This window comes from Bos indicus x Bos taurus, chromosome 23, assembly GCF_003369695.1.
Source record: "Bos indicus x Bos taurus breed Angus x Brahman F1 hybrid chromosome 23, Bos_hybrid_MaternalHap_v2.0, whole genome shotgun sequence".
Taxonomy (NCBI): Eukaryota; Metazoa; Chordata; class Mammalia; order Artiodactyla; family Bovidae; genus Bos; species Bos indicus x Bos taurus.
In genome coordinates, this window is record NC_040098.1 from 5,809,603 (window position 1) to 5,833,349 (window position 23,747).

The 23,747-nt window shown below is 37.2% G+C and overlaps 1 long non-coding RNA gene across 1 annotated transcript in view; it reads right to left on the minus strand.

The window, feature by feature from the left end:
- Positions 1–6,411: 6,411 nt before the first annotated feature.
- The window catches only part of LOC113881548, a 40,280-nt gene continuing 22,944 nt past the window's right edge, over positions 6,412–23,747 (minus strand). The window contains exons 2-3 of the long non-coding RNA XR_003508058.1: positions 8,667–9,369; positions 6,412–7,263 (exon numbers count right to left, since the gene is read on the minus strand). This is a non-coding gene — a long non-coding RNA (uncharacterized LOC113881548). The remainder of the gene's footprint in view (positions 7,264–8,666; positions 9,370–23,747) is intronic.

Genomic DNA, 23,747 nt, shown 5'->3' on the forward strand with positions numbered 1-23,747 from the left:
AGCCCTGTTGCTGTCTCTACTGAATTCTATCAAGATCTATATCTGAAGATTGATGTGTCCACTGAGCCTGATATTTATATAATATTGCTGACTGACTCAGACAGGAAAGAATCTGCCTGCAATGCAGGAGATGCAGGAGACTGGGTTTGAAATCTGGTCTAGAAGATCCCCTGGAGAAGGGCATGGCTACCTACTCTAGTATTCTTGCCTGGAGAATTCCATTGACAGAGGAGCCTGGTTGGCTAGAGTCCATGGGGTTGCAAAGAACTGGACACGGCTGAGTGACAACACTTTCACTTTCACTCTGACACATCCAACTTTCCAGTTCAGTTCAGTTCAGTCGCTCAGTCGTGTCCAACTCTTTGCGACCCCATGAACCTCAGCACGCCAGGCCTCCCTGTTGATCACCAACTCCTGGAATTTACCCAAACTCATGTCCATCGAGTCGGTGATGCCATCCAACCATCTCATCCTCTGTCATCGCCTTCTCCCGCCTTCAATCTTTCCCAACATCAGGGTCTTTTCCAATGAGTCAGCTCTTCGCATCAGGTGGCCAAAGTATTGAAGTTTCAGCTTCAACATCAGTCCTTGCAATGAACACCCAGGACTGATTTCCTTTAGGATGGACTGATTGGATTTCCTTGCAGTCCAAGGGACTCTCAAGAGGCTTCTCCAACACCACAGTTCAAAAGCATCAATTCTTCTGCGCTCAGCTTTCTTTATAGTCCAACTCTCACATCCATTCACACTGACACATCAAACTTTTTAAAATGCTCAAAATGTCTGTTTCTAATTCTGAATGTTTTTGACCTTCCTCTTGAAGACGGTCTCAGTTTTATTGTAGTTTCTGTGATATATCCTGAGTCATACTACTGATGGGTTATGAGGATGAAACACACATCTCCAAAGTCAAAGGTACCAGTGATGATGAGACTCACAGTTTCGGGGTTTCAGAGTGGGATCTGGCCCTATCCAGGAGTCTGTGTCCTGTGATGGGACTTCTGGGTGTCTCCAGTAGACAACCGTCTGGGTCCGAGGGCAGGAGGTGCAAGCAGACAAGCTACATTCTCAGAGTAGCTTCTGTGCTCTGTTCTCTTGGTCACAACATTTCCCCAAAAGTTTAACCCTGCTACTGTGGTCTCACTACTTATGACACATCACCATCTCTCTGTATTCAGGGTCAAAAAGCCTAGGACAAAGAATCCTTCATTCAGAGTTTTCACCCTAGCACTTGCGCCCCTTTATTCTGCCCCTGCCACCTTCCCCGGGGATGGCATAAAAAAGAAATCTTGCCAGAAATGCCTTGCAGAGAATGCAAAATGATGGCCCTTTTCCAAAAATGTAAGCAAAAGTGAAAATTGACCCTCTGAAAAAATGGCAGGTAATTGACAACTAATACCCACTCCAGTATTCTGGCCTGGAGAATCCCATGGACAGAGGAGCCTGGCGGGCTACAGTCCACAGGGTTGCAAGAGTCGGACACGACTCGGAGACTAAACAACCACCGCCATGGATTTTTGAGAAGAAGGTACATAGTCTTAGTAACTTGATATCATCATCAAATCAACTACAGAAAAATAATTTTAAAATATATGCACTTCAGTGTCTTGTTTTCAGCTGGTATATTCCACTAAAAGGAGAGAAGTGTTTCTCACAGAGGACCTTTGGCTGGGCTTGTAACACCCGCTCTCCATCATATATAACTTCCGAGAACTCCTCTCGTTTTCCTGTATCTGATGTTTTGGACTGTTTCAGGTTTCCTTCACCTAGTCAGTGTTTCCCTTTACTCTATAGTTACATAAATTCACAGCTAGGTCTCAGTTGTCTGTTTAGCTTTCTATTGCACATGAATGGAGAGATAAAATTTACATAGAAAAAAGTTCCATATATTCCTCAAGTTTTCTATTTTTGTTCTCAGCGCATACATTTTTTCCCCGCCTGTAAATTACAGATCCTCCAGAATGATGTGAAAACACATGTATTAGAATCAGATCACTTTGTCTATCCAGATGATACAGTTTAAATGTTATGTCTAGGTCAGTTTAATTCCAGTTTATAGGAACATCCGACATCCCTTAGGGAAAATTAAGTTATTTTATGCAGAGGTCTGTTTACTTGGAAACTCAGGATATGTGTTCCTTTACAGATAATAAACTCAGTTATTTTTAGAATGTGTAAAAATTCTCATCTCCAATTCACCTTCATAGGATGCAGTTTTCCACCCTCTCATTAAGTAGTGTTTGATTATATTCACCAAAAGCCCCCTTAGGTGGTGAGCAAGGAAATTAAAACATATTCTAGGGATTAAAATGATCTCCCAAGGAATCTTCCTTTTCTGAGACAGAAACCATGAGCCACAAATGGATGTGTGTTTTATCCAGAGTGCCTCAGGGGTTACTACCGCTTTAACCAAGTGAGATTTTGGAATTTGGGAGAGACCTCAACACAGTGATCTAACTGGGAAGGAGGTATGATGTGTTTCCCTTCATTACCACAGACATTCGGCTGCAAAAACGTTGGGGAGAAGCATTTTAGTCATTTGAGAAATGTCATTGATCACTTCCAGTTACATGGATTAAGATGTTCCAAGTCATTTCTCCAGTTCCTCTTTTTGTCTTAAATTCCTGCTGAGTTCACAGTAGTAATCTTAAAGAAAGAGTACTAAAGTCAAGCAAAAGCATGCACAGGAATTCTGAAGTTTCAGACATGAAGTTTCTGTTTTATCTCCCCTTCCTTCCCATTTCTTTTACTCTTGCTGGATGTTGTAGCTGAACAGACATTTCAGCAAACATTGCATGCTCGCACACACACGTTGCAGTAAAATTTAGATCTATCCCTGTCATTAATTGGGCCTCCCTGGTGGCTCAGCTGATGAAGAATCAGCCTGCAATGTAGGAGACCTGGTTCTATCCTGGGTTAGGAAGCTCCCCAGAGAAGGAAAAGGCTACCTACTCCAGTGTTCTGGCCTGAAGAATTCCATAGCGTCACAAAGAGTAGGACACGACTGAGCCCTTTCATTCATGTCATTAACATCCGGCATCTGGCTAATGGCCTCCCTCTTTTGTTTTTCCTTTATTTAGTGGCATATAGTTGCTTTATAATGTTGTATTAGTTTCTGCTGCACAGCAAAGCTAATCAACCAAATATACCCTTCTATCCCCTATCCCTTGGATTTCCTCCCTAAGTCCCCACAGAGCACGGAGTAGAGCTCCCTGTGCTGTACAGGAGGTTCTTATTGGTCATCTGTTCTACACATCGTAGCAACAGTGTGTATATGCCAATCCTAATCTCCCAATCCATTCCACTCCCTCTTCTTCTCTTTGTATTCATACATGTGTTCTCTATGTCTCTGTATCTATTTTTTTTATAACTTATTTATTTTAATTGGAGGCTAATTACTTTACAAAATTGTACTGGTTTTGCCATACATCAACATGAATCCTCCACAGGTGTACACGTGTTCCCAATCCTGAACCCCACTCCCACCTCCCTCCCCATACCATCCCTCTGGGTCATCCCAGTGCACCAGCCGCAAGCATCCTGTATCCTGCATCGAACCTGGACTGGTGATTCCTTTGCAAATAAGTTGTCTGTACCATCTTTATATATTGTCTCTTTTAAAACACAGATTGGCACTGAATCTAGGAGGCCCTGCTCTGAGACCCACTCATCACACATCAGCATTGCTTTCTGCCTTTGACAAAGGGGCTTCAACGCTGTGCTCAGCAAAACCCTCACCTTCTTCCAGCTAAAATGAAGCGATAGCAACACTATAGAAAAAATTAAAAATATAATCCTTTTCTGGGTGTGAAAGAGTTGACAGTAATTAATATATGAGAATACATCATTGATTTGAGTGGAATATTTGCCAGAAGACTGGCTGAAGCAATTGTCCAAATTAGATGTACTGTTAATTGTAAATTTAGTCAGAAAATATTCCCAGCACCCAAGGAAACTGACTTAAAAGTAAAATGAGATTTTTGGCACTTTTATCTCCCCTTCCCCAAATCCAGTCAGCATGATTTGACCATAATATAATTTTAATGTCTTTTAAATTTGCATATTTCTCCTCACTTCTCATTGCCCGTAATTTAATGAGTCATTTCAGAGCTTTTCAAGTGGTTATTCTTGCCATAAAGTTGTAATCTCTTGGGTCTGTTCTGTTCACCTACATTGACTTACTTTTTCTAAAACATGTTCTTGGATCATTTTATTTTTTTATGTTTATTTTTCACATCATTGTATCTTGCCAAAAAAACCAAATTGTTGCTTAATGCCTGGTGTATCAAGGATGAACTTCTTAGACTAACTTTAATGACTTCTTTTTGCATAATATCACTCCTTGAGAGCTTCCCGACCCTACTTTCCATCATTGCATCCTACTTGCATTAAATTTATTTCTTCATTGTTTCATGGTCATCATTCTCATTTTGATCTTTATTCCTAAATCGTGCTGATTTATGTACTTGGAATTCTCTCTTTGCTAATTCAAACACGCCCTTCTTCTGAGACTACATATATGTCCTCCATGAACAATTAATGACTAGGCAAGCTCATTTTGGCCTAACCATTGTTTTGATTCCTGTAACTCAAGGGCACACTTGACCATATATTAGACTGTAGACATTCTCATATTTACATTGGTGATTTTGACATCTGTGAGATCACACAAGTCCATGCAATTTGGTGGGGCAGACCTCTGAATCACCCAGGCTGGAGGCTGGTGTGGGCTAATGAGTCACTCACTAGTCAGCAAATTGGCTGATACCTTCGTCCTTTGCTTTATATTTACACTACAGTCCTTTGTAAAGTAATAAAATGCAATACTCTCCCAAATGAAAATGTTTGCAAATATGGAGATTCAGCTAGGACTCTAGATGATTCTCCCAGAGATGTTAAGAGCCCATGTGCTTTATGTGGCTTCTTTGTTCCTTCAAGTAGAGTATGTGGTCTCCTAGCCAGTCTATAGAATTCCTGGGGAAATGAACTCTGCACCGAAATTCTCTACTCCAGAAATCTCTAGAAGAGTCCAAGGAAGAATACCATAATACCTTTACAGAAGCAAAATGTATTGATTATCCACCTGGCATGGTACCTGTTACTGTACTCTATTCATCCTCAGGACTGCAGCTTCCACTTTGATATGATACATGGTATAATATAAAGACACACAAAATTCACGTCTCTCAACTGGTGTGATGACTACATCCCTTCACAAGAAAGGTTAGTACTTTCAGAAAATGTCAATTGACATGAATTTTACTATAAAAAACTAAAATAGAGCAAGAAATCTATTCTGCTAGTTTTATTCAAAGTGTCGGTGTTTCTTTTTTGATCTTTTACACAAAAATAAATTTTCAATTAATAAACTATATATAATTTTTATATATGTATATATGCATATACATATGTAAATACTGTTTTCTTTAGCTGCTAAGTTGTGTCTGACTCTTTCATGACCCCATGGACTGTAGCCTGCTAGACTTCTTCTGTCCATGGAGTTTCCCAGGCAAGAATGTGGGAGTAGGTTGCCATTTCCTTCTCCAGAGGAACTTCCCAAACCAGGAATCGAACCTATGTCTCCTGCATTAGCAGATTCTTACCACTTATTAGAGTAGATTCTTTACCACTGAGCTACCAGGGAAGCCCATATATATTATAGAGAGCTTTATTTAAAATTAAATACTGATAATGCTTATTAATTAGTAAAACTACATATATAGTATAGACATAGTAAAATATGCTCACTCAATTAATAAAGATACAGTGGTCACAACCTGATTCTTTAGCTTATTATGACTTGCTACCTTACTCTCCACTATCTCTCAGTATCAAATTTCTTAGATATGATGGATTAGGACTTTATTACTCTTCTCTAGATCGCTACCATATGGTATATCTTTACTAAGGTGAAATGTGAGGAAAGTAAAATGGCCCTCAAGCCTTTTTGTTTGTTTAAGTGCATCATGCACTAACCTTCCTCTTGGCTCAAGTGTTGTTACATATTCACTGCTTCTGTATATGGAGGTCTCCTTGAGGTATTGATTTATTTCAGTCGTAACATCAGTTAAAATTTTTAAAAATAAACAAAAACTTCAGTGCTTGGGAAACACAGGTATTCATAGAGAGTATTCTCAATGCAGAAGTGTGAGAATGCAAACAAGACAAATAGAATCCACATCCGAGAACTGTTCTGCCCTCTGCTTTGCTATTCTTTGGGATTTCTAATCTACCCTGTCAGCATCGGACCTCACACGAGGACAGGGCATAGAAACGCGATTATACCAAACAATGTGCGTATTTAAAATACGTTATTTTACTTATCACCTTGGACTCAAAACACATAAATGAATGCCAGAGTGAATCATGGAGGTGATTCCCAGTAATACTACAAAGGAAATAAATCGTTACTAGTTTTCATATGAATTATTTTATTTTCAGTTTACATTTTTAAATGGAAAAGATGATTGCTGTAACCAAATCACCATTTGTTTTCATTTAGAATCAGGGGACTTCATGGCAGGTGCCCTGTGTGGCAGGGACCCCGGGTGCAAAGACCAGGTGTGAGCTCCCCATGGGACAGCACCGCTTAGATTCTGCCTGGCCTCTTGGCTTTGGACAGACAATCGTGATCTTATTGTCTTTACAGTATTATTTCCTTCCTGGGGAAATTGTTGTTAGTTATAGTGGTTTGAACAGTTCATTGCAAAGTACTCATTAATTCCATAGTTTAATTGTGGAGGAATCAAGTGCACATCATTGATCAAATTTAAATCTAGGTGGTCTACCAAAATTTCCACTCTTTTGGTTTGAATCTAAAATCTGTGAAAAGGCATTAGAATCAGTTGCCTCATTAACTAGGCAAAAATATAAATTTCAGTTTATATTACAAGCAAAATTACATTTCTTAGAAATGCTATTTTATAGGAAGTATGCATTGATGCATTTATGCACAATTCTTTTAGATCGAAGCAGTTTTCATTACGAGTACTACACATACTCAGTCTAAAACCCATGGATGCACAGAACCAGGCATGAAAGCCCCCTCCTCCCCATCCATGTTTCCAAATGCATCTAGCATCCTATCCATTTCATCTTCTCTGTGCCTTCCATCTTAGAGTCCTTTCACCTCCCATCTCAGCGCTGCTGGACTGCTCTGGAGGCCTGCCCATCCCGTAGTCAAGTCATCGTTTCTGAAATCCATGTTTTTCCTTTTTCTGGTTTTATCTTCTTTTTGGAGGAAGCACCTCTTCCAGTAACTTCCTGAGAAAAGTTGAGTAAGAAGTCAGAACTTCAAAACCATGTACATCTGAGAATGTCATTATCTCCTTCTCATATTGGATACAGGTTCACTGGCTGTATCATTCTGGTTGAATGATTCTGATTGAATATTTCTCCTTGGCATTTTTCAATCTGGTTAGTTTTCAGTTCTTTTAAACTTTCAATGGTTTTAGGCTTTTTAATCTCCAGTACACTAAAAAGTTACCTTTGTTACTAAAAAGGTAACTAAAAAGTTACTTTTGTTGCTTAAAAAAAAGTTATTTGCTTAAAAATCCTGTAACATTCTCACTCCAAATACTTTGCTTATGAATTTCTCCCCCTTTGCTCCCTTCTCTGTAAATTTGTAGGATCTTTGTTGCTAGAGTTTTAAGGTTTCAAAATCATATAATTCATGTCAGTCTTTTTTAAGCCATTGTATATATTTTAAGCCAATATTTTAAGTAATATTTTAAGCCAATATTTTAATCCAATATTTCAGTAACCTGAAATATTGATGTTCTTAACTTCTAAAATAATTCTTGAACAATTTGAAAATTCCATCTCTATGTTTTCCTGCCTCTCTTTCTTATATGTTTATTACTTATAATCAGATTCTTAAACTGATCCTCAAATTTTGTTACCCTTTTCTGTTGTTTTTCTGTCTGTCTTGTCCTTTTGTGTTCTGGAGGATTTTCTCAGTTGTATCTTCCAGTGTTTCTAATTCAAGATTTCATGTCTGTTATTTTATTTTAAATTTGCAGTAGCACATTTTTGTTGTTAAAGACTTTGTTTCTATAACTATATCTTCTTGTTACATAGTGAAATATTGTTTCTTATCTCTCCAAGGATATTAAATAAATTTTCATGGTATTTTTTAATGTTTTCTTTATTGGTTTTGTGTTTTCCTCCTGAAAAATTTTTAAAATGTTTTAGTCTCAGTTTTCCTATTAAGTGCTTCTTTCATTTGTGAGTTAAGACTATCCTTGACTTTTTTTCCTAATTAGATATTAGCTCCTATATGGCTAGTAGGAAGTTCCACGTTCAAAAATGACATAGAAAATAAACTTACAGTTACCAAAGGAGAGGAGGGACTAATTCAAATTTTGAAATTAAAACATATACATTACTATATATAAAATAGATAAGCATGTCATGTTAGTATTTAATCATCCTGATTATTTTTCAGAACATAAATAACATCATTTGTACAGTAAAACAGAAATACTAGTGCTTTCAATATACCTATATGCAACATTGTTCAAGCAAACTTACAATACTCTAGTATTTCCACAGTGTGAGTTTTAGAAATCATTTTAGGTGAGACTGGAAAGAAGACAATTATTTTTCTTTAATTTTCAGACATTCATTGGATTAAAAAAAAAATAGAGAAAGAGACAGTATCTTACCAGAATGAGTTAACTTTTTTTCCCTCCTCTTTCTTTTGATGCACTTTTTCTGAATGGTCTTGGCTGCCCTAAGCTCAACTTTGGATCAGAGTTAACTTGGTGTTCTTCTAACTTCTTTTCCATTCTCAACACCTTTGACTAAATGATCTGATTCTCTAGCAGAAATACAGAGCCGGATTTCCTTTCAGTTTGGAGGTAAGCAAGGGGGAACCTAAACATCTGCAAACTTTCCAAACTCACGGACTTAGTCACCAGTAAACTTAGAATTTATCTCTGGCAGAGACAAGTGCAGGGTGCTGACTGTTGATAATGATAATATATGTCACTCTGTATTAATGGGATCCATGAAGGAGATATTAAAAAACACTCTAAGACTTTTGAAGGAAGGTCAGAAGTTAAGTGCTGGCAATAGATTCTAGTTGACCAAGGAAATGGTTTAGAATAGGGCCAACTCTTTATAATAATTGGCGAAACTGAGGAGGCTGCCGAGATTTATATCCTCAATGTTTACTAAAGTAAGAAGTAAATTAATGTGTACAAGAAGATAGGAAACGATGATGGCCCAGGAGGAAGAAAGATTAAAGTTAGCTTCCTTGAAAAAAAAAAAAAAACATTTAAAAATATTATTTTTCTTGGAGTCTCGGGGCGGCGGCGGCGGGAGCAGCAGGAGGAGTGCTGGGCACGCTCACAGGGCTTCCTCTGCCTGCAAAGAAAAAAAAAATAATAATAAAAATATTATTTTTCTTATGAAGGCAGAAATCAAAATTGGGGAGCAGGAAGGCTTACTTTCCTTCAACTCACAAACATTTTTGATAGAGAATTTCAAAGATACTTCTGTCTTGCAGGTTGGATAATGAAAGAAGCAGATTTTTTTGGTTTGTTTTATTGTGTGTTTTGGGGGGACTTGTTTGCTTTCTGCTTTGTTTTTTGTTTGGGGATTTTCTTTGTTTTTTGTTTTGTTTGTCTTGTTTTAGTTTAGCTGCGCAGGCCCTTAGCTGCAGCACGAGGGTTTCCTGGGCTTTCTCTAGTTCACCAAGCAGGCATCTCTTTTTGTGCAGCATGGGCTCCAGAACCTGGGTCTCAGTAGTTATGGCTTAGTAGTTAGAGCTGCCTACTAAGTAGTTACAGGAACCCCTCAGTAGTTATAGCTTAGCTGCCCCATAGCATATGGGATCTTGGGGGCTACTCAGCTGGCAAAGTGGTAAAGAGTCCGCCTGCCAATGCAGGGGATGCAGGAGACATGGGTTCAATCCCTGGGTCAGGAAGATTCCCTGGAGTAGGATATGGTGACCCACAGCACTATTTTGGCTTGGAGAATTCCATGGACAGAGGATCCTCGTGGGCTATAGTCCAAGGGGTGGCAAAGAGCTGGGCATGACTGAGCATGCACACAGATGGGATCTTATTGCCCTGACCAAAAACTGAACCAGCAGCTCCTACACTGGAAGGTGGTTTCTTAACCACTGGAACACCAAGAAAGTTCCAGGAGCAGAGTTTAGAGATGTAGTTTAGCTGAAAGATATTTCTTAAGAGTGCTCTTGGGATTAACACGTGGAAAAGGAAGGAGATAAAAACAAGACTAAGTAGAGAGGAAAACCAGGTCTCGTGACAATTACAGCTGACCCCAAGGAGCTCTGGTGCTGGTGGTCTTGGCTTTGTCTCCAGTTGGCAAGGTGCCAGGTCATTATACTCATCCTTTGATGTAGAAATATAGATCAGCCTTTTTGGAGGATACCTGCCAAAAATTCCTTAGAAAAACTTGCTTAATTCTTAGTTTATACTGTGCCAAAGATTAAATGAGGAACTGTGATTAGGTAGTCCATGAAATGCTGATTGACTAATGAAAGAACTTTGGACTAGGAATTGAGATATTTGCGTTTGAATCTTGCCTCTGCCACGAACTGATTGTGAAAACACACAGTTCTTCGTTTCTCTTTCTAAATGTAAGGTGGTTCATTAGAGGCATAAAGTATAACAAGATCTTTTCCTACAAAATTGTAATGGGTTATTTTTCCTAATTATGGACATATGTGCATTTAAAAATCACTGGATGTCTCAAATTTCATGTTTTTTCAAATTGTAATATCCTTCAACCAAAGCTTTGATTAGAGGAATGAACTTCACTCAGCAGCTTAAATTCTCCCTTCCTGTTTCCCTTAAGACTCTTGGCTTACCAGGAAGTGGAGGCCTTACAGAGCAATGAAGTACTCAAAAGACAGCAACAGAAGTATGGAGAAGCATGCTCTTCATATTGGATGACTAGCCTTCCAATAACCTGTGTGTTTTCAATCCATCTAATAAGACCACTGGGCTTCCCTGGTGGCGCTAGTGGTAAAGAACACACCCAGCAGTGCAGGAGACATAACAATCATGGGTTCTTTCCCTGGGCTGGGAAGATCTCCTGAAGAAGGAAATGGCAACCCACTCCAGTGTTCTTGCCTGGAGAACCCCATGGACAGAGAAGACTGGCGGGCTACAGTCCATGGGGTTGCAAAGAGTTGGACACTGAAGCTACATCACACACGTGCAATAGGAAAATTATAATGAGCTGCCACTAGTTGGTCTATTTCAAGAAAGTAATTATAAGTTGTACTGCCATGTTATTTTGCTGGAGTAAAATTGCAAAGCACCTACAATATTGATGAAAACCTAATCCTAAATGAAAACCTATTTATATAATATTTAGGAATGATTTATGAAAAAAATAGTAGTACAACATTTGAAATGGATTTCTGAGGCAGGTGCTTGGAGAGGGGATTGTGAGAATTGCTGCCGTGGGGATGTGGATCACTCATTACTGTAGAAAATGGCACCTAGAGAATAGATAAGGAGATCAATAGTTTTAAAAGACTTACTGTTTGGGCTTGTGGGGAGATTTACAATTAGAAAACTATTGAGTTAAGTTGGGATTAACAGATACACATCACTGTATATAAAACAGATAACCAACAAAGACTTAATGTATAGCACAGTGAGCCATACTTAATAATTAAGTCATACTTAATATTTTATAACAATAATCTATAAAGGAAAAGACTCTGAAAATGTTATGCTGCTGCTGCTGCTGCTGCTGCTAAGTTGCTTCAGTCATGTCCGACTCTGTGCGACCCCAGAGATGGCAGTCCATCAGGCTTCCCCGTCCCTGGGATTCTCCGGGCAAGAACACTGGAGTGGGTTGCCATTTCCTTCCAATGCATGAAAGTGAAAAGTGTAAGTGTAGTCGCTCAGTCGTGTCCGACTCTAGCGACCCCATAAACTGCAGCCCACCAGGCTCCTCCGTCCATGGGATTTTCCAGGCAAAAGTACTGGAGTGGGATACCATTGTGCAAATTATTTTCAGATTCTTTTCCCTTATAGATTTTATATATATATAATACATTATATGTTCTCTATCTGAATTGCTGAACTGTGCACCTGAAAATAACATGATATTGTAAATTACCATACTTCAATTTAAATTTTTTCAGCCACTATGGAAAACAGTGTGGAGATTCCTTAAAAAACTGGAAATAGAACTGCCATAAGGCTCAGCAATCCCACTGCTGGGCATACACACCAAGGAAACCAGAATTGAAAGAGACACATGTACCCCAGTGTTCATTGCAGCACTGTTATAATAGCCAGGACATGGAAGCAACCTAGATGTCCATCAGCAGATGAATGGATAAGAAAGCTGTGGTACATATACACAATGGAGTATTACTCAGTCATTAAAAAGAATACATTTGAATCAGTTCTAATGAGGTGGATGAAACTGGAGCCTGTTATACAGAGTGAAGTAAGCCAGAAAGAAAAACACCAATACAGTATACTAATGCATATATGTGGAATTTAGAAAGATGGTAATGATAACCCTGTATGCAAGGCAGCAAAAGAGATACAGATGTACAGAACAGTCTTTTGGACTCTGTGGGAGAGGGTGAGAGTGGGATGATTTGGGAGAATGGCATTGAACCATGTATAATATCATACTTGAAATGAATCGCCAGTCCAGGTTTGATGCATGATACAGGGTGCTTGGGGCCAGTGCACTGGGATGACCCAGAGGGATGGGATGGGGAGGAAGGTGGGAGGGGGGTTCAGGATGGGGAACACGTATATATCCGTGGTGCATTCATGTTGATGTATGGCAAAACCAATACAATATTGTAAAGTAATTAGCCTCCAATTAAAATAAATAAGTTTATATTAAAAAAAAGAAATTATGTGACTTGCAAATAAGAATATGATAATAAGTCTTTAGGATAGACTATGGAATACTAAGTGTGGGCCCTGTGGCTCAGTGGTGAAGAACATACCTGCAGTGCAGGAGACTCAGGTTCAGTCTCTGGGGCAAGAAGATCCCTTACAGAAGGAAATGACAACCCACTCCAGTATTCTTGCCTGGGAGTTCCCATGGACAGAGGGCTACAGTCCATGAGGTCGCAAGAGTCAGGGACGACTTTGCAACTAAACAATAACAATGGAATACCAAACTGAAGCAAAATTAGGCATCAAATAAAAAAAATCATATCCAGTTCAGTATGAAGTTCGACCAATACCTACACATATATCTATAAGAAGGTTTATTGAAAACTACAAAGAGTAACTGGAAATGTGCGTCATAGACAAATCTGTTTCATTATCACTCAGATGTAATTCTCCAGGTTAGGTTCTTGAGAAGCAGATTGGGAGATGGAGTATAGCACTGAGATATTTATCAGGAGTGTTCTTGGAGTCAATGTCTGCGGAAGAGAGGAAGAGGAGCAGCCCTGAGTGAAGAGTCAGGCTGAAACGCATGGCTGACTGTAGCCTCCGGAGCTAATAGGACTAGTCAGAGTTGGCCCATCTTTGACAAAAGGGCCAAGTCTTTTGCCTTCGCTCCATCAATCACTGGACAGAGGCTGCCCCTGGGGAGCGTGCAGATCCCTCCGGCTGAGATAATCTTTGCAAGCTCTGCCAACTGAAGTCTTTCTGCCAACAGCATTTCCAGCAGCTGGGGCTACAAACTCTCCATTGGAAAAAATCTGGATAGTAGATCGCTTTGTGCATCACATACACAGCACATGGTGGTTTTAAATACCGACAAATTAAATATTGTAAACAACAGTATATGATCTATGACTAATTGACCATGGGCTTTACTTTCCTCATTTTTTTAATGCTTACTTCTACCCAGGATTATTGAAAATTAATACATGTAAGTATACTTTGACTACTCCCTGTAACGTCATGTCCACTGTATGAAAATGGTGATTTAAAAACAGTAATATAAGTCCTTGTATCCAGAGAGGGTGAAATCTTTATAGCTTGTATCATCCTAATAATTGTTCTGTACATTTAGGTTATCTGCCAGTTAGAATGTTTTCAAGGAAAGCAGCATTTCATTTATTATTAACTTAAAAACCAGAAAAAAAACCCCTTAAAACTGCAAGCTATATAAGCCAGTAGCCCTTGAAATTCCCATTGATTTTCCACTATGTTTATAAGATGTCCCCCTCATATAAGTATCACTATATTAATATTTAAAAATGTCTTTTGTCTTAATCAAAAGCTTACTAAATGTATAATCTTTGAGAATGTAATTTAAAAGTTATAACATATACACATAGATAACTTGAACAACACAAAAGTTAACTGAAACTAATCTAGAAATACAAATTCAGTCTTAAGGCTTTAAATGTAGTTCATTATGTGTTTGCTACCTAGTTTGGCAGAGGTAGAAGGAGTTTGTTTTGTTTCAAAATAACTATGGAAGTTAAAGAATGTGTGTGATTTTCTTTTCCTCAACTAATTTGTATGTAATATTTGTTTTCTGAGGAATTGACTTGAAGGTTCATATTTCAGTAGGAAACTTGGCAAAGACCTCTGCAGATAAAACATTCTCTGGTGGTGGAGCCAGCAGCTACAGGGCCAGCTCTCTGCCGCACATGACTTTTTTTCCTATTTTATTTTATTTTAGTTTTACCAGTTTATTGCTACCAACCCATCTCCCTCCACCCTCATGAACGCATGCTCAGTCAGGTAACCCCACGGACTGCAGCCTGCCTGGCTCCTCTGTCCATGGACTTTTCCAGGCAAGAATATTGGAGTGGGCTGCCATTTCCTTCTCCGACTTTTATTCTATTTTAAAAGGAAAAAGGTGCAGAAAAATTTTGGAGGTGAAAATTTTATGAATGACCGTTCTCCCCACCACTCTAGTCAACCCTACAAATGACTTTTCTATGGAAATAGATATTGAATAAATATACCCTTTGTGTGTAGTTATGGAATAAAGTCAAGTTAAAAATTTTTTTTTTATTGAATGCTTCTTATGCTACTACTCTTTTGTTTGCCCCTACCAAGAAAAAATAGAACACTCTTGTTGAAGAAATGATAAAATACAAGAGAAATGACTGATTTTTAAGACTAAGAGAAACATAAACATGCTATATAACTTTGGGGTTTTCAAGTTAAACAGACAACATAATAACATTCAGACTGCTGAGATGTAATAAAACACTAAAGTTAAAGATGAGCAACAGAAAAGAAATCACCAATTTTTATGAAAGAAGACACAAAATTGAGTAAGCTGGTGGCATGGACATTTCTGCCCCCAGATCATGAAGTGAATGAAGCAAATACTAAGGCCAGGCTCTACGTTCTTATGTTGAATGAACCCAGGAGGTCTTATTAACTAAAGTGACGACTGTAACTTCTTCCATGTTGAGCAGTGAGAACCCCAGATCTGAATATATGAGCTCAGGTAGCAGGATTGCTCACTTAGGAATCTAGCTCTATCTTATACTTTAAGATGGAGTTTAACGAGAGATTATACCTAAAATAGGTTATAACATAAAAATGATAACATAGATAAATTTGAAATAAAGGCACAGCACAAAATACTTGAAATTATCAACTAGGAATGAGTTAGGGACATGCTACCAATGTTCTAGATGGGAAAATTTTTAAACTTTTCTTGGTTATATCATCCTTGATTGTAGCATCTGCTTTCAGGTTAGCACAGAGAGATAACCTGTTAAGGTGCCTTGAAAATAGAGCAATTTATCAAAAGAAGTGGTAGACTGGAGACTCAAGAATGATGAGTGATAAAATTTTTATTCTGTTACTTCAAGTCCCTCTGAAATCATGCCCTTCACGTGATTCTGATGCAAGCTAAAGATTGAAAACCATTTTTTTTTTAGGGAAAAATTTCTTTATAAAAGTCATATCATTATATTAAATTATATAGGTATCTCACTTTTCATATGCTTGAACTTTACATAAAATGTACTTTAGACATTAGCAGACTCACTACCAATTGATTTCCCTGTATGGTGATGCCAACAGTTCATTCATCCTTAAGGTCTTTTGTTAAGCTATATGTAAATATTTGCTTGTTCAATTGTTGAATATGATTATTTTATTACTTTTTTTGCCTTTTTCTTTTAGAAAGAATGAAAAAATACCAAAGGACTAATGTTACTTAGACTGATGATTGAAACAGAAACCTTATAAATTTTATTTGAATGAAACATTCACCTGAAATTATTTGGTGCATAAGAAATTATGGATTTTTAGTTCCACTTGGATGATTATGGACTTAATCTTATTGATTCTGTTTAATTGTGGAAGGAAATACAAAATGACAAGGAAATGCATGAATTGTTGGAAATGTATCTTCAAAGATTGTGATTTAATAGAAAATGTAATTACATAACATTTGTTGGCTGAGAATGGAAGCATTCCTAAAACAAATGTAGAAAAAGAATATTCTCTCTTGCAGCTTTAGTTACTAATTTTTGTGTGTGCATGTAAACAATATTCAGTCAATTGTTCTCAAACTAAAAGATCATAAATTCCTTTTGGTACCTGATAGCTTATAGAGAACGGTGTCGAATTCGTGATCTCTAAAGGAGAGAATTTTGCTTTGGGACCAGAGACTTGGATTCAGTCACTCAGCTTTGTGTTGCAAAAGTTTTCTGTGAAAAAGGGACAGAGAACGCTTCTGACATACACATTAAAAGGGGGCAGAGAGTGCCCCACTGGCTGGTCTTACCAAGGCCTGATGTATGTTTCAAGTGGTTACTAACAACAGAAAGGCCTTTCCAGACTCACTCCCACAGCAGACCTCTAAGATAACAGGATTAGTCAGAAAGTGAGAAACAGGTCCTCAAGCAAGATACATTGTTGTTATATAATCATTAGTACAGAGCTTAAGGAAAAACATACCCTTGAGCAAGATGAGTTGTTTTGTTGCACAATCATCAGCTCTGGACTTAAAGAAAGTTAGCCTTAAAGATTGTTGTCATAACAACTCAGAGTTTAGGGAAAAAAAGAAGTCTTCTGTGACTAAGACAAAGCAATGCAGAAGAAAAACATGTGTCCCTTTCTCCTCCTTTAGGGCCCCAGACTCCTTATCAACTTACCTAAGAATTAATTCTCTCATTCCAAAGAATCAAGTACAAAATGCAGTTCTACACTACGACAAGCTTTACATGCTTATTTTTTGCTGACTTTATTTGATTAGGGATTTTTAAAATTGTAATCATCATATAATTTATTTAGCAAGCTAAGAGATCTAGAACCAAATGAAAAATTAAAGAAATGACTATTTTATTAATGATATATTATTTCAGATATTGATCCCATTTTAAAATGGATAAAGTTTTGTAGAAGTTTCAAAGAAAGGCCTATAAGGGGAAAACAGTAGGAATGAATAGATTTCATTTGACTACACTGAAAAAGACTGTATATCAAAAGTTGGAATCAAGATTGCCAGGAGAAATATCAACAACCTCAGATATGCAATGATACCATTCTAATGACAGAAAATGAAGAGGAACTAAAGAGCCTCATAATGAGGGTGAAAGAAAAGAGTGAAAAAGCTGGCTTGAAACTCAGCAGTCAAAAAAATAAGATTGTGGCATCTGGTCCCATCATTTCATGGCAAACAGAAGAGGAAAAAGTGGAAACAGTGGCAGATTTTATTTTCGTGGGCTACAAAATCACTGTGGATGGTGACTGCAGTCTGAAATTAAAAGACACTTGCTCCTTAGAAGGAAAGGTGTGACAAACCTAGGCAGCACATTAAAAAGCAAAGACAACACTTTGCCAACAAAAAAGCTGTATAGTCAAAGCTATGGTTTTTCCAGTAGTCATGTTTGGCTGTGAGAGTTAGTCCATAAAGAAGGCTGAGCACTGAAGAATTGATGCTCTTGATGTGTTGCTGGAGAAGACTCTTGAGAGTCCCTTGGACAGCAAGGAGATCAAACCTATCCATCCTAAAGGAAATCAACCCTGAATTTCATTGGAAGGACTGTTGCTAAAGCTCAAGCTCCAATACCCTGGCCACCTGATGTGAAGAACTGACTAATCGGAAAAGATTAAAGGCAAAAAGGAGAATCGGGCAGCAGAGGTTAGGTGTTAGTACTGACTCAGTGGACATGAATTTCACCTTGAGATAGTAAAGGATGGAGGAACCTGGGGTGCTACAGTCCATGGGGTTGCACAGAGCTGGACATGAATTATCAAATGAACAGCAACAAAAAGAAGATAATTGCTAATAGGAAAACATACTAAGTTTAAATCATATTACTTATGGCATAAATATTTATATTGTAAAACTCAAATAATATTACTGTTACTGTTTAGTTGAGAAGTTGTGTCTCACCCCTTTATCACCGCATGGACTATAGCCCGCCAGGCTCCTTCTCTCCATGGGATTTCCGAGGCAAGAATATGGAATGAGTTGCCATTTCCTTGCCAGGGGACCTTCCCAACCAAGGGATTGAACCTAATCTTGCATTGGCAGGAGGATTCTTTACCACCGAACTACCAGGGAAGCCCCCAAATGATATTACTCATGGTTTAAGTATTTATATTACATAGCCTTTATTTAATGTGATAAATTAACATTATAAAACATACTCATGAAATTTGGTCAAAGTCAGTGATTAATAGCCCAGTTAGTCTTCTTAAGCATTAATTTACATCCAATTCACCTTTCAATCAAGAACATTTTATAATTAGAAAGTGTGCTGACCTACCAAGAGAAAAAAATAGTTTTTAGAACCAAACTACTTGAATCACTGAATGGTAAATATTGCAAAAGTTGTCACAATTCTCCATTAATTCCTATATTCATGGCTTCTCAGTGTGAATCAATAGCTTCAACTGGTAATGTCCATATTCTTGCCTTCTGAGTTTGGATTAAACTTGGGACTTATTTTGGCCAATAGAATGGAGTGGGATTCATAGTGTACCAGTTAAGAGACTTTGTATGTATCCATTGTTTCTCTTTGAAATTTTCCCAACTGCTATGAGAACAAGCTAAGGCTATCCTACAGAATGACAAGACTCTTGTGCCCTAGCCGCCCCAACAGCCCCAGTCAACAGTCAGCCAACAGTCAGACAAACAGTGAAACCATCCCCAAACAGCCAGCTCTTAACCTTCCCATTAAGTGCATTGAGATGCCAGAGAAAGCCCACCTAGAATTAGCCAAGCTTGGTCCAGCTCAGCAGAGTCATCCAGCTGACCTGCAGACACGCAATTCACAGCATAATTCACACTCTCAAGTGTATGCCGTTGAGGTTTGGGATATTTGTGTCCATTCGGGTTGCCAGATTCAGCTAGTAAAGATGCTAGACGTCCAGTTAATTATTTGTTACTTGCTCTGTGTATTACATTGAGATAAAATTCACATGGACATATCTATACTAATCGATAAATCTATATTGATTTACCTTCAAAAATTGGGAGTATCTAAATTATACACTCCTTTCTTTTCTTTTTTGGCGGTACCACATGGAATGTTAGTTCCCTGACTAGGGATCAAACCCGTGTTCCCTGCATTGGAAGTGTGATGTCTTAACCACTGGACCACCAGGGAAGTCCTATGCTTCTTTCTTTAATTATGTTTCCCTGATGGTTTGGCTCTCTGGAACAGTTCCTTGTTTGCGTAACTGGTTTATCAAATGCCTTGCAGTTCCAGTCTGTGTTTGATTTCCACTGACGCACAGCTTCTATAACTGTCATACCTAAATTTTGTTCTTTGGGCCATTGAGCATTCATTAATGAGAAGACACAATCAACATTAGCATCATGGGTTAATATACTGAATACTTGCTGTATAAATTTAACACCCTGGTACTTGATTTTCAAACCGGAGTCCCTGAAGCACTTAATCTATTTTTAATGATGTAATTTGTATTTCCATTCTTCAGGATGACATTGAATATGTTGATCAACAACTTTTTAAAATGTGCCCATTAACTCAAAAGAGTATTGTTATCAATTTTTATTCCATTTTTCTTCAACACTATAATGATTATTTCATGTTCTTATGCTGAAAGAGTATTTACTAACATCCTGCACAAAAATTGAATTCCTTAAAGGATGAAATCCATTTCAAAAAATAATCATGACAGTTATGTTGACAATTATACCCTTCAACTCAGATTTCATTTTCCTGTTAAGTGATACTGCTTTTCTTGAGAATAGCCTTGACACTTACCAGGATATATTTTCCATTAATTCTTTCTTTAACATATTCAACAAATTCCTGGAAGTGAAAAAGAACTCCTATAACATGGTTTGTTCTTCTTTCCATTTGCAAAATCCTGCTGTTAAAGAGATATTCTAGGCTTCATTTAATGGATTATGTAAAATGTCATTTAGGATTTGGGGGGCCTTTTCTTCAGAATTAAATTAAAGCATATTGCAGAGTTTCGTGTAAATTGAGGATTCTTTCAACTGCATGTGATAAAGAGACCAGCCATGTAGAGTTTTGATTATGAGAAAAAAATGCTGAATGCAAACATAATCACAAAAATTCTTTAATCCTTTAGCTTGAACAGAACAAATAATTTTATGACTTTTATAATTTGATAATTATTTCAATGTCAATAAAAAGGACACCCAGTGCTGCTTGGGGAGCAGTACCAGAGAAGGGACAAGACAGTCAACTCTTTCCATAAAATCAGTCATGCTTTGCTTCAGCTTCAAACAAACACTGTCTATACCATCAAGCAAACATTCACAAATTTACATTTCTTTCCCTTCCTCCCAAAAGAGTTGATCTTTTTCTCATTAACTGCAAACTTAGTAAGAGCATCTCTGTAAGTTTTTCTATTGATTCCCAAACCTTAGAAGTAAGACTTTTTCTTCCTTCTCTATTACAAGAGAAATATTTGATGTGCAAAAGGACACTTTTTTGTGTGTGTTGTGATTACTTGCATCCATGATCTATGCAGTAATAAAGTAAGACATGTATATCTTTGATAATCCTTGTAATAGTAAATGGAGTCAGTACACTTTTATTTTTAATTACTGCTAATTGTTGTCCAGACCCTTGAAAATTTGCCTACAATTTGGCAATAAGAACATATTTCTGGTAGAAGTACACTGAATGGTGTTTCATAATTTGAACAGAAAGACTGGCTAAATATTCAGTGTGGAAGACCATTACAATTTGTTTACACTATCTGAATTTCTATCCATAGAGTTGTTGGTTATTTATCACTTTCATTGGTGCTTGTCAAAGATCCTAGCTGGACTATGTTGATTTATTTTAAAATCATATTTTCCATTATTTTCATTACTGAATTAACAGATGCATTCTGTTCAAGGAGTTTCAAGAATTTCTTTTCCTTGCTTAATAAAAGTCTGCTGTTCAGAAAGCATTGCATTTAAACAGCTTAAACTTTGCATTTCAGTGTACAGTATACATATATAAAAATAGGTAATAGCAATCACCACAAGAATTGATGATTCCGTTTAATTATCTCACAGACACAACAGTGTCCAGATTATTTCACGTTGGCAAATAGCAATAACCATAATCAGGGGTTGAGTCATTGAAAGAATTGCCAATTAACAGTAGGTGACTTTGAAATCCAGTGCAAGCAATGGTTAACTTTTGGTTCATCTGCAAGAGAGAACTGTCATTTAAGATAAGGTGCAAAGCCAGAGTCGAACTCTAAAGTTTGGAAAGCCTGGTCTTCAGGGATTGGTGGGATTTCAGAGGTGGGCGTGGTTTCAAACAACTTTCATGGGAGTAAGGCTGCTGTTGATTGGTTGACTTTTAAAGTCACTGAAGAGAGGCACTTGCTGATTGGTTGTTGTCTACACTCAGCATTGATTGGCCGACTTTCAAAAGTTGTGGACACTTATTCATTTTCTACCCTTCAGAAGTAAAGCTGTGGTTGATTAGGGGTGGTTTCTGAGATTGTGTACAGATTCCAAGTTATCTTTATTTAGTGATGGTTACTTGTCATGACCTAGAACTCTGAAAAAACTGAAAGAGATTGTCCGGATTTTTATTTTTGATGTATGGCTTTCAGCTAACGTTCTCAATTTAAGTGATTTAAGTGCCAATTACTGTGACAGAAAACTATCTCTCTCTCTCTCTTTTTTTTTTTTTGTAATTTTTGGACGAAACCTGAATAAAGGACATGTAATGTGTCCAGTCAAATTTAGTACAGGATACGGAACAGAGTAATTAAGTACAAGACATGTTCTGTAAATACAGGACACGTGACAACCATAATGATATGAATAACTGATAGGCTCTTCTACAGCAAAAGGTGAGTTTTGTTTTTAATTTTTCACTTTCCCACCTGTATTTGACCACATCCAGAGAGGAGAGCTTATATGTCTTATGTGTCCTCAGCACATGCAGGTTAGCAGACCATGCTGTTGTGGGAAACCTACTCTTCATTACACTGAACCTGAATTTTCACCCACTGAGCCAAATTCTAATCTTTGTAGTAACCCACAACCTGTCTCATCCTCCTATGATAGATTTTCCCCAAACATATGCTTTTAGTTATCATTTTCCACCCTGAGCTTTGTCTTATTAAGCTGAAATATCCAGATATTCAACACCATTTCTTTGTCTTACTGGGCTAGTAAATCTGAAAAAAGAAAGAAAGAAAGAATGTGTTTATGCCTTATTTCTGTGCAATTGTGCTGGCATGATTCCCATTTCCATTTTCTGTACTTAAAAATTGTCCCATTTGTAATTTAAGTTAGCATCTTACCTATAATTAATATTTTAAGCTCTTGGTTTTGAAGATAATTGCTTCATTTACCATTGTCATTGGTCTTCTTTTCCACCATTCCTCAAAGATAATGGAATAAGTGGAGGGATTTGTTTTTTTGAATTTCCATAGAATCCAGACTTGTAATTTTCTGGGCTATGAGCCCTGAGCTCTTACAACCTCTTCCTTTTATGATTTTTTAATATATCTTGTATTTCAATTCCCTCTTAACAACTTCTGTATCCTTTTCAAATACAGCTTTGAAAATCTGGGATTAATTCTTACAAAAGAACTGTTTTGTTATGGAAGAAGCTTTGTCTTTACAGATAGAAGGCTGCCATAAATCATATTTAACTTTGTATTTAATATGCCTTTATTACTCTTGTGATGAAAAGGGACATCTCATAGAGGCATCATATTTTGAGCTTTATAAAAGTGCATTTGATTCCAAGTTTTTTTCATAATTTTAAAATTAAATTATTATTAAATTTATTGACAGGGTGTTTGTAATAAAACCCCCAAATTACAATATTTTTACTTCCTTATGTTTGGTTCCAAGGAATAGCTTACATAATTCACAACATCTAAATATTGCAACTTGACCGTGAAATAAAATCCAAGTGAAAGGCAGAAAAGCAAATAATACCCACATTGTGTTGATGATCCAGAATCATTGCATTTCACACATAACATTGTACTTTTTATACATAACATGTTATTTTAATATATTTTTCATTTTGTTGGTAATGTTTAATTTAAAGATCTTTCCATGTTGATAAGTTAACAACTGGCTTTCTTTATGGGCTATGTGTATTTTAGCATTTGTCATTGATTTTCAATATCTACGTACTAAATGGAATTATCACAGCTGTTTTAAATGTAAGATGATTAACTTGGCAGAAAGTAGTTTAATGCAACATTGAACTTCTAGTGATGTAAGATTCATAAACTAATTGTTGATAACAGATTTGAAAGAAAAAAATTTTAAATATATATGTAATGCATTAAGTATGTACATAAGTAGATACAGAGAACAAACAGGTGGTTACCAGAGGTGGGTTTGAGGATAAGTGAAATAAT